This window comes from Pristiophorus japonicus, chromosome 9, assembly GCF_044704955.1.
Source record: "Pristiophorus japonicus isolate sPriJap1 chromosome 9, sPriJap1.hap1, whole genome shotgun sequence".
In the NCBI taxonomy this organism is placed as follows: Eukaryota; Metazoa; Chordata; class Chondrichthyes; family Pristiophoridae; genus Pristiophorus; species Pristiophorus japonicus.
In genome coordinates this window covers 225,263,110-225,275,363 of record NC_091985.1, presented here as the reverse complement: position 1 = coordinate 225,275,363, position 12,254 = coordinate 225,263,110, and the positions used below count along the sequence as shown (strand labels likewise).

General features: G+C 50.2%; 1 pseudogene; it reads left to right on the top strand.

Moving 5' to 3' along the window:
* The first annotated feature begins 10,143 nt into the window (after positions 1–10,143).
* On the top strand, positions 10,144–10,262 carry LOC139274499 (5S ribosomal RNA; annotated as a pseudogene).
* The last annotated feature ends 1,992 nt before the right edge of the window (positions 10,263–12,254 follow it).

Genomic DNA, 12,254 nt, shown 5'->3' with positions numbered 1-12,254 from the left:
ATTGACTCGGATACACACTGGTCCTAGGGATTGACTGGGGTGAAAGGTCAGACAGAGTCCCATTAACTCAGATAAACACTGGTCCTTGGGATGGACTGAGTAAAAAGGTCAGTGTCCCATTAACTCAGATAAACACCGGTCCTGTAGACAGTACACAAAAGTTAGAAGGTAAGGCAGGAAATGGTGAGAATGGGACTGGGAGAGTCTGACCACCGAACACAATTACTCAGCAGGAGCCTGTGCAATGGGACATGAAGAGAGATCAGTTTCTGTCTCGAAACACCCAGTCACGTTGAATTGTGTTTTTAGAGTAAATGAAGTGTCACGGTGTTGAAGTTGGTGCAGTAGATGTTGTGTATATCGACTTTCAAAAGCCATTTGATAAAGTATCACATAATGGACTTGTTTGGAAAATTGAAGCACACGGTGTTAAAGGGACGGTGGTAACTTGGATATGGAATTAGCTGAGTGACGGGACAGAGAGCAGTGCTGAACGGATGTTTTTCTGATTGCGGCGAAGTATGCATTGGGTCGACCAAGTGTCGCAATTGAGACCTTTGCTGTTCTGATTATATTTTAAACGACCTGGTCTTTGCTAGAGGGAGTGAACTCTCGAGGTTTACTGAGGACAGAAACTTGATTGTAGTAAATGGTGAGCAGGGTAACAGCGGACTTTAGAAAGACAGAGACCGACTGGTGAACTGGACTGAAACATGGCAGATGCAATTTATTATGTCTCGGTGTGAAGTGATGCACTTTGGGAAGAACAACATGGAGAGGCAGCATAATGCAAACGGTACTATTTTGATGAGATGCAAGAGCAGAGAGACCTGGGGGTAAATATTGACAAATGTTTGAAGATGGAAGGGTAAGCTGGTAAGGCATTTAAGAGACTGAACACAAAAACAAGGAGTTCAATGCTAACCCATTATACATCAGTGGTGAGGCTGGACTATTGTGTACAGTTCTGAGCAGCGCACATTAGGAAGAAATCCAAAACCTTGGCGAGAGTACAGAGGAGGTTTACCAGGATGATACCTGAGACTTCAATTATGTCCAGAGATCAGAATAAGCTGGGATTGTTGCCTTCAGAGCAGAGAAGATTCAGGAGAGATCTAACAGAGTTATTCAAAATTCCGAGAGATTTTTCGAGAAAGTCGGCAGAAATATTTCCTCTGATAAGTGGGGCTGTAAGCAAAAGTCACAGTTTTAAAATAATCGTCAAAAGAACTAGAGGGGGATTCAGGAGAATTTGTTATACACAGATGTTTGTTAATAATGGGGAACTGAGAAATAGCAGACTTTGAACAAATATATTGTATCGGTTTTCACGGTAGTGGACGTTAAAAACATCCCAATGCAGGTAATAGCTTATCAAGGGGCTATATGGAGGGAGAAACTTAACACTATCACTGAAGAAAAAGGACTCGGTAAAATAATGGGACTAAAGGTGGACAAGTCCCCCAGACCTGATGGCCTGTATCCTAGGGTCTTAAAAAAAATGATGATAGATGCATTGGTTGTAATCTACCAAAATTCTCTGGATTCTGGAGAGGTCCCAGCGGATTGGAAAACCGCAAATGTCATGCTCCTATTTTAAAAAGGATGGAGACAGATAGCAGGAAACTATAGACCAGTTAGCCTAACATCTGTTGTTGGGAAAATGCTGTGGTCCATTATTGAGGAAGCAGTAGTGGGACATTTGGAAAAGCTTTATTCAATCAACCAGAGTCAGCATGGTTTTATGAAAGGGAATCATGTTTGACAAATTTCTGGAGTTCTTTGAGGGTGTAATGAGCAGGGTGGATAAAGGGGAACCAGTGGATGTGGTGTATTTGGATTTCCAGAAGGCATTTGATAAGGTGCCACATAAAAGGTTATTGCACGATAAAAGTTCATGAGGTTGGGGGTAATATATTAGCATGGATAGCGGATTGGCTAACTGACAGAAAATAGAGAGTCGTGATAAATGGGTCATTTTCCGGTTGGCAAACGGTAACTAGTGGGATGCCACAGGAATCGGTGCTGGGGCCTCAACTATTTACAATCTATTGATTTGGATGAAGGGACCGAGTGTAATGCAGCCAAATTTGCTGATGTTACAAAGATAGGTGGGAAAGCAAGTTGTGAGGAGGACGCAAATAATCTGCAAAGGGATATAGACAGGCTAAGTGAGTGGGAAAACATTTGGCACATGGAGTATGATGTGGGAAAACGTGAGGTTATCCACTCTGGCAGGAAAAATAAAAAAAGCAAATTATTATTTAAATGGAGAGAGATTACAAAGTGCTGCAGTACAGAGGGACCTGGAGGTCCTTGTGTATGAAACACAAAAAGTTAGTAGAACCATCGAAGTTTACAGCACGGAAGGAGGCCATTTCGACCCATCGTGTCCGTGCCGGCCAACAAGAGGCTATTCAACCTAATCCCACTTTCCAGCTCTAGGTCTGTAACCCTACAGGTTACGGCACTCCAAGTGCACATCCAAGTACTTTTTAATTGTGGTGAGGGTTTCTGCCTCCACTACCCTTTCAGGCAGTGAGTTCCAGACTCCCACAACCCTCTGCGTGAAGAAATGTCCCTTCAAATCCTCTCTAAACCTTCTACCAATTACATTAAATTTATGTCCCCTCGTTGTTGACCCCTCTGCTAAGGGAAACGGGCTCTCTCTATCCACTATATCTAGGCCCTTATCATTTTATACACCTCAATGAGGTCTTCCCGCAGCCTCCACAGTTCCAAGGAAAACAAATCCAGCCGATCCAATCTGTTCTCACAGCTAAGTTTCTCCACTGCCGGCAACATCCTCGTAAATCTCCTCTGTCCCCTCTCCAGTGCAATCACATCGTTCATGTACCTGTACAAAAGGGACGGTTTGCACTTGGGCAGGACTGGAACTGATGTCCTGGGGGTAACATTTGCTAATGCAGTTCGGGAGTGTTTAAACTAATATGGCAGGGGGATGGGAACCTATGCAGCGAGACAGGGCAAAGTAATATGGAGTCAGAAACAGATGGTAGAAAGGTAAAAAGCAATAGTGAAAGGCCGAGTAAACAAAGGCAAGATACAAAAAGGGCCACACTACATCATAATTCTAAAAGGACAAAGGGTGTTAAAAAAACAAGCCTGAAGGCTTTGTGTCTTAATGCAAGGAGCATCCATAATAAGGTGGATGAATTAACTGTGCAAATAGATGTTAACAGATATGATGTGATTGGGATTACAGAGACGTGGCTCCAGGATGATCAGGGCCTGGAATTCAACATTCAGGAAGGATAGAATAAAAGGAAAAGGAGGTGGGGTAGCATTGCTGGTTAAAGAGGAGATTAATGCAAGAGTTAGGAAGGACATCAGCTTGGATGATGTGGAATCTATATGGGTAGAGCTGCAGAACACCAAAGGGCAAAAAATGTTAGTGGAAGTTGTGTACAGACCTCCCAACAGTAGTAGTGATGTTGGGGAGGGTATCAAACAGGAAATTAGGGGTGCATGCAATAAAGGTGCAGCAGTTATCCTGGGTGACTTTAATATGCATATAGATTGGGCTAACCAAACTGGACGCAATAGGGTGGAGGAGGATTTCCTGGAGTACATAAGGGATGGGTTTCTCGATCAATATGTCGAGGAACCAACCAGGGGGCAGGCCATCTTAGACTGGGTGTTGTGTAATGAGAGAGGATTAATTAGCAATCTCGTGCAAGGCCCCTTGGGGAAGAGTGACCATAATATGGTGTAATTCTACATTAGGATGGAGAATGAAACAGTTAATTCAGAGACCATGGTCCAGAACTTAAAGAAGGGTAAGTTTGAAGGTATGAGGCGTGAATTGGCTAGGATAGATTGGCAAATGATACTTAACGGGTTGACAGTGGATGGGCAATGGCAGACATTTAGAGACGGCATGGATGAACTACAACAATTGTACATCCCTGTCTGGCGTCAAAATAAAAAAGGGAAGGTGGCTCAACCGTGGCTATCAAGGGAAATCAGGGATAGTATTAAAGCCAAGGAAGTGTCATACAAATTGGCCAGAAATAGCAGCGAACCTGGCGACTGGGAGAAATTTAGAACTCAGCAGAGGAGGACAAAGGGTTTGATTAGGGCAGGGAAAATAGAGTACGAGAGGAAGCTTGCAGGGAACATTAAGACGGACTGCAAAAGCTTCTATAGATATGTAAAGAGAAAAAGATTAGTAAAGACAAACGTAGGTCCCCTGCAGTCAGAATCAGGGGAAATCATAATGGGAAACAAAGAAATGGCAGACCAATTCAACAAGTACTTTGGTTCGGTATTCACTAAGGACACAAACAACCTTCTGGATATAAAAGGGGTCAGAGGGTCGAGTAAGAAGGAGGAACTGAGGGAAATCCTTATTAGTCGGGAAATTGTGTTGGGGAAATTGATGGGATTGAAGGCCGATAAATCCCCAGGGCCTGATGGTCTGCATCCCAGAGTACTAAAAGAGGTGGCCTTGGAAATAGCGGATGCATTGACAGTCATTTTCCAACATTCCATAGACTGCATCAGTTCCTATGGAGTGGAGGGTAGCCAATGTAACCCCACTTTTTAAAAAAGTAGGGAGAGAGAAAACAGGGAATTATAGACCGGTCAGCCTGACATCGGTAGTGGGTAAAATGATGGAATCAATTATTAAGGATGTCATAGCAGTGCATTTGGAAAGAGGTGACGTGATAGGTCCAAGTCAGCATGGATTTGTGAAAGGGAAATCATGCTTGACAAATCTTCTGGAATATTTTGAGGATGTTTCAGTAGAGTGGACAAGGGAGAACCAGTTGATGTGGTATATTTGGACTTTCAGAAGGCTTTCGACAAGGTCCCACACAAGAGATTAATATGCAAAGTTAAAGCACATGGGATTGGAGGTAGTGTGCTGACGTGGATTGAGAACTGGTTTGCAGACAGGAAGCAAAGAGTAGCAGTAAATGGGTACTTTTCAGAATGGCAGGCAGTGACTAGTGGGGGTACCGTAAGGTTCTGTGCTGGGGCCCCAGCTGTTTACATTGTACATTAATGATTTAGACGAGGGGATTAAATGTAGTATCCCCAAATTTTCGGATGACACTAAGTTGAGTGGCAGTGTGAGTTGCGAGGAGGATGCTATGAGGCTGCAAAGTGACTTGGATAGGTTAGGTGAGTGGGCAAATGCATGGCAGATGAAGTATAATGTGGATAAATGTGAGGTTATCACTTTGGTGGTAAAAACAGAGAGACAGACTATTATCTGAATGGTGACAGATTAGGAAAAGGGGAGGTGCAACGAGACCTGGGTGTCATGGTACATCAGTCATTGAAGGTTGGCATGCAGGTACAGCAGGCGGTTAAGAAAGCAAATGGCATGTTGGCCTTCTTCGTGAGGGGATTTGAGTACAGGGGCAGGGAGGTATTACTACAGTTGTACAGGGCCTTGGTGAGGCCACACCTGGAGTATTGTTTACAGTTTTGGTCTCCTAACTTGAGGAAGGATATTCTTGCTTTTGAGAGAGTGCAGCGAAGGTTCACCAGACTGATTCCCGGGATGGCGGGACTGACCTATCAAGAAAGACTGGATCAACTGGGCTTGTATTCACTGGAGTTCAGAAGAATGAGAGGAGATCTCATAGAAACGTTTAAAATTCTGACGGGTTTAAATAGGTTCGATCCAGGAAGAATGTTCCCAAAGTTGGGGAAGTCCAGAACCAGGGGTCACAGTCTAAGGATAAAGGGTAAGCCATTTATGAGCGAGATGAGGAGAAACTTCTTCACCCAGAGAGTGGTGAACCTGTGTCATTGTCTACCACAGGAAGTTGTTGATGCCAATTCACTAAATCTATTCAAAAAGGAGTTAGATGTCGTCCTTACTACTTGGGGATCAAGGGGTATGGCGAAAAATCTGTCTATCTGTGATTTGAATACATTCAATGAGCTAGCCTCAACTGCTTCCTTGGGCAGAGAATTCCACAGATTCACAACCCTCTGGGAGAAGAAATTCCTTCTCAACTCGGCTTTAAATTGGCTCCCCTGTATTTTGAAGCTGTGCCCCCTAGTTCTAGTCTCCCCGACCAGTGGAAACAACCTCTCTGCCTCTATCTTGTCTATCCCTTTCATTATTTTCAATGTTTCTATAAGATCACCCCTCATCCTTCTGAACTCCAATGAGTAAAGACCCAGTCTACTCAATCTATCATCATAAGATAACCCCTTCATCTCCGGAATCAGCCTAGTGAATCGTCTCTGTACCCCCTCCAAAGCTAGTATATCTTTCCTTAAGTAAGGTGACCAAAACTGCACGCAGTACTCCAGGTGCGGCCTCACCAATACCCTGTACAGTTGCAGCAGGACCTCCCTGCTTTTGTACTCCATCCCTCTCGCAATGAAGGCCAACATTCCATTCGCCTTCCTGATTACCTGCTGCACCTGCAAACTAACTTTTTGGGATTCATGCACAAGGAGCCCCAGGTCCCTCTGCACCGCAGCATGTTGTAATTTCTCCCCATTCAAATAATATTCCCTTTTACTGTTTTTTTTCCCCCAAGGTGGATGACCTCACATTTTCCGACATTATATTCCATCTGCCAAACCTTAGCCCATTCGCTTAACCTTTCTAAATCTCTTTGCAGCCTCTCTGTGTCTTCTACACAACCCGCTTTCCCACTAATCTTTGTGTCATCTGCAAATTTTGTTACACTACACTCTGACCCCTCTTCCAGGTCATCTGTGTATATTGTAAACAGCTGTGGTCCCAGCACCTATCCCTGTGGCACACCACTAACCACCGATTTCCAACCTGAAAAGGACCCATTTATCCCGACTCTCTGCTTTCTGTTAGCCAGCCAATTCTCTATCCATGCTAATACATTTCCTCTGACTCCGCGTACCTTTATCTTCTGCAGTAACCTTTTGTGTGGCACCTTATCAAATGCCTTTTGGAAATCTAAATACACCACATCCATCGGTACACCTCTATCCACCATGCTCGTTATATCCTCAAAGAATTCCAGTAAATTAGTTAAACATGATTTCCCCTTCATGAATCCATGTTGCGTCTGCTTGATTACACTATTCCTATCTAGATATCCCGTTCTTTGTTCCTTAATGATAGCTTCAAGCATTTTCCCCACTACAGATGTTAAACTAATCGGCCGATAGTTACCTGCCTTTTGTCTGCCCCCTTTTTTAAACAGGCGTTACATTAGCTGCTTTCCAATCCGATGGTACCTCCCCAGAGTCCAGAGAATTTTGGTAGATTATAACGAATGCATCTGCTATAACTTCCGCCATCTCTTTTAATACCCTGGGATTCTTTTCATCAGGACCAGGGGACTTGTCTACCTTGAGTCCCATTAGCCTGTCCAGCACTAGGAAAGTTGTTGCTCGAGTCCTCCTCAACCGTCTTCTCCCTGTGGCTGAGGAGCTCCTCCCGGAGACACAGTGCGGATTTCGTCCACTACGGGGCACAACGGACATGATCTTTGCAGCGCGACAGCTGCAGGAAAAATGCAGGGAGCAGCACTGGCCCCTTACACATGGCCTTCTTCGACCTTACAAAGGCCTTTGACACGATCAACCACAAGGGTCTATGAAGCGTCCTCCTCCGTTTCGGACGCTCACAAAAGTTTGTCACCATCCTCCGCCTGCTCCATGACGGCATACAGGCCGTGATCCTTACCAACGGATCCATTACAGACCCAATCCACGGGGTCAAACAGGGCTGCGTCATCGCCCCAACCCTCTTCTCAATCATCCTCGCCGCCATGCTCCACCTCACAGTCAACAAGCTCCTCGCTGGAGTGGAACTAAACTACAGAACCAGTGGGAAGCTGTTCAACCTTCGCCGTCTCCAGGCCAGGTCCTAGACCACCCCAACCTCTGTCCTCGAGTTACAGTACATGGACGATGCCTGCGCCTGCGCACATACAGAGGCTGAACTCCAGGACATAGTCGACGTATTTACTGAGGTGAACGAAAGCATGGGCCTTATGCTAAACATCCGTAAGACAAAGGTCCTCCACCAGCCTGTCCTCTCCTCACAGCACTGCCCCCCCAGTCATCAAAATCCACAGCGCAGCCCTGGACAACGTGCACCATTTCCCATACCTCGGGAGCCTCTTATCAACAAGAGCAGACACTGACGATGTGATTCAACACCGCCTCCAGTGCGCCAGTGCAGCCTTCGGCCGCCTGAGGAGAAGAGTGTACGAAGACCAGGCCCTCAAAACTGACTCCAAGCAGATGGTCTGCAGGGCAGTAGTAATACCCGCCCTCCTGTATGGCTCAGAGACATGGACCATGTACAGTAGACACCTCAAGTCGCTGGAGAAATACCACCAACAATGTCTCCACAAGATCCTACAAATCCCCTGGGAGGACAGACGCACCAACATTAACGTCCTCGACCAGGCCAACATCCCCAGCATCGAAGCACTGACCTCACTTGATCAGCTCCGCTGGGCAGTCCGCATGTCAGACACGAGACTCCGAAAGTAAGCGCTCTACTCGGAACTCCATCACGGCAAACGAGCCAAAGGTGGGCAGAGGAAACATCAAAGCCTCCCTGATAAAGTGCAACATCCCCACTGACACCTGGGAGTCCCTGGCCAAAGACCGCCCGAAGTGGAGGAAGTGCATCCGGGAGGGCGCTGAGCACCTCGAGTCTCATCGCCGAGAGCATACAGAAAATAAGCGCAGACAGCGGAAGGAGTGTCCGGGAAACCAATCCCACCCTCCCTTTCCCTCAATGACTATCTGTCCCACCTGTGACAGGGACTGTGGCTCTCGTATTGGACGGTTCAGCCACCTCAGGACTCATTTTTAAGAGTGGAAGCAAGTCTTCCTCGATTCCGAGGGACTGCCGATGATGATGATGATGATGTTGGTAACTAGCGATCATAGATTTCAAACCATTGTCATTTGGGAGTCTCTGCAATCGGGAGATACCTCGGTCTCCCCCTTCCCCCACCCTCGGTCTCCCCCTTCCCCCACCCTCGGTCTCCCCCTTCCCCCACCCTCGGTTTCCCCCCTTCACCCCTTCCCCCCACCCTCGGTCTCCCCCTTCCCCCACCCTCGCTCTCCCCCTTCCCCCACCCTCGCTCTCCCCCTTCCCCCACCCTCCCTCTCCCCCTTCCCCCACCCTCGCTCTCCTGCTTTCCCCCACTCTCGGTCTGCAGGTGTCCAGTCGATGTTGTATACATGTTGGAAACATTTGATAAAGTACCACACAACAGACTGGTTCAGGAAATAGGAGATCTATCTCACACCCGAGTGCTCTCTCTCTCTCTCTCTCTCTCTCATGCTTGCGAGTGACTGGAGTGCCGGGAATCGGGGAATCTGTGAAATGGGGGTGGGTTCCTCGGTCTCCCCTCTCCCCCTGCCCTCTGGCTCACTTCCTGCATCTCCCCTTACCCCCCCCACCCCCGTCTCCCCTCTCCACCCCCACTGTCCATTGGGCTCACCTCTTCGCCCCACCCCCCCCACCCCCCCCGTCTCCTTGTCTCCTCTCTTCCCCTTCGTCCCCATTTCTCCCCCCCCGCCCCTCCCACACCCCCACACTGGGGGGAGCTCTCCCTGGTGTCCCAGACAATATTTATTACTCAACCAATAGCACAAATAGAATATCTGGTCATTGTCACATTGCTGTTCGTTCTCTCTATCTATATCTCTCTATCGATTTCTCTCTCTCTCTATCTATCTCTATCTCTCTCTATCTCTCTCTATCTGTCTCTCTTTCTGGTTCTCCGATTGTCTGTATTTTGTGGCATCAGGGAGCAGTGTTTTTCACAAGTGAGTGTTTTTGGGGGAGCAGGGCGGCAGGGAGTGATTAGGGGCGAAGGTTGCGGTGTGAGATAGTGGGGGTGAGTGATGATTTGGGGGTTGAGGTGAGTGAGTTATTGGGGGTGAGTGTGTGAGGGAATGGTGTAAGAAAGGTAGTTTTGAAGCTTAGACAAGGCAATGAAGGATAGGCTTGTAGTTTGTGTTGTGTGCGAGGCTGGGTGCTGAAAATGAAAGGAAAGTGGGGAGGGAAGGGGGGAAACAGGAAAAAAGTCCCATCCTTCAGTGCTGTCTGCTTGTGTGAATATACAAAGGAGCAAAAAAGAATGAGGGACACGACTGTGTGCGTTGAAGTGAAGAGAAAGCCAGGCAATAAATGCCTATGGCCACACTAGTCTGAAAACGCCCGATCTCGTCTGATCTCGGAAGCTAAGTAGAGTCAGGCCTGGTTAGTACTTGGATGGGAGACTGCCTGGGAATACCAGGTGCAGTAGGCTTTTGCTGCCGCCACAGACTGCTCACAGCCCCACACACTCACACTGCCGTTCATCAATCCACATCCTTTGTGCTGCTCGCTCCCGCACACTCTCTCTTTCCTTTCACCATTCCTTTGCTGCACATTCTCTGGAGGCTGCAATTCTTCTCCTTAGGGCACACAAGGTTCATGGAGACCTAATACAACTATTCAAACTTATGAGCGATTTTCAGAGAGCAAGTAGACAGAACCTGTTTCCTCTGGCAGTGGCTTGGGAACTAGTCCGAGGCTTGGTTGGGGGCAGGCATTGGGAGGCTCAGTTGCCCACTGGGGTTCAGAGTGGGAGGTCAGGGGGGGGTCACAGCCATGATGCTCACCACATGCTGGAGGAGGAGTAGAGGCCAGGTCGCCAGTGGGTTGGAGAGCTCCAGTCGTCACTGAAGGAGGAACAGAGACCAACTGCCGTTGCAGGAGAGGAGACCCGGTCGCCGTTGAGGAGGAGGTCACCTGTGGGGAAAGATAGGTCCACCCGTCGTCGAGGAGTAGAGGCCCGATCACTGCTGGAGGGGCGATGGTCCACCGCTGGAGGGGCGATGGTCCACCGCTGGAGGGGTGATGGCCCACCGCTGGAGGGGTGATGGCCCACTGCTGGAGGGGTGATGGCCCACCGCTGGAGGGGTGATGGTCCACCGCTGGAGGGGTGATGGTCCACCGCTGGAGGGGTGATGGCCCACTGCTGGAGGGGTGATGGTCCACCGCTGGAGGGGTGATGGCCCACCGCTGGAGGGGCGATGGTCCACCGCTGGAGGGGCGATGGCCCACCGCTGGAGGGGTTATGTCCCACCGCTGGAGGGGCGATGTCCCACCGCTGGAGGGGCGATGGTCCACCGTTGGAGGGGTGAAGGCCCACCGTTGGAGGGGTGAAGGCCCACCGTTGGAGGGGTGAAGGCCCACCGCTGGAGGGGTGATGGTCCACCTCTGGAGGGGCGATGGCCCACCGCTGGAGGGGTGATGGCCCACTGCTGGAGGGGCGATGGCTCACCGCTGGAGGGGCGATGTCCCACTGCTGGAGGGGCGATGTCCCACCGCTGGCGCTGGAGGGGTGAAGGCCCACCGTTGGAGGGGTGATTGCCCACCGCTGGAGGGGTGATGGCCCACCGTTGGAGGGGTGATGGCCCACCGTTGGAGGGGCGATGGCCCACCGCTGGAGGGGCAATGGCCCACCGTTGGAGGGGTGATGGCCCACCGCTGGAGGGGCAATGGCCCACCGTTGGAGGGGCGATGTCCCACCGCTGGAGGGGTGATGTCCCACCGCTGGAGGGGCGATGGCCCACCGCTGGAGGGGCAATGGCCCACCGTTGGAGGGGCGATGGCCCACCGCTGGAGGGGTGATGGCCCACCGCTGGAGGGGTGATGGCCCACCGCTGGAGGGGTGATGGCCCACCGCTGGAGGGGCAATGGCCCACCGCTGGAGGGGCGATGGCCCACCGCTGGAGGGGCAATGGCCCACCGTTGGAGGGGCGATGGCCCACCGCTGGAGGGGTGATGGCCCACCGCTGGAGGGGTGATGGCCCACCGCTGGAGGGGCAATGGCCCACCGTTGGAGGGGTGAAGTCCCACCGCTGGAGGGGTGATGGCCCACCGCTGGAGGGGCAATGGCCCACCGTTGGAGGGGTGAAGGCCCACCGCTGGAGGGGCAATGGCCCACCGTTGGAGGGGCAATGGCCCACCGTTGGAGGGGTGAAGGCCCACCGCTGGAGGGGTGATGGTCCACCGCTGGAGGGGCGATGGTCCACCGCTGGAGGGGTGATGGCCCACCGCTGGAGGAGTGATGGCCCACCGCTGGAGGAGTGATGGTCCACCGCTGGAGGGGCGATGGCCCACCGCTGGAGGGGTGATGGTCCACCGCTGGAGGGGCGATGGCCCACCGCTGGAGGGGTGATGGTCCACCGCTGGAGGGGCGATGGTCCACCGCTGGAGGGGTGATGGTCCACCGCTGGAGGGGCGATGGCCC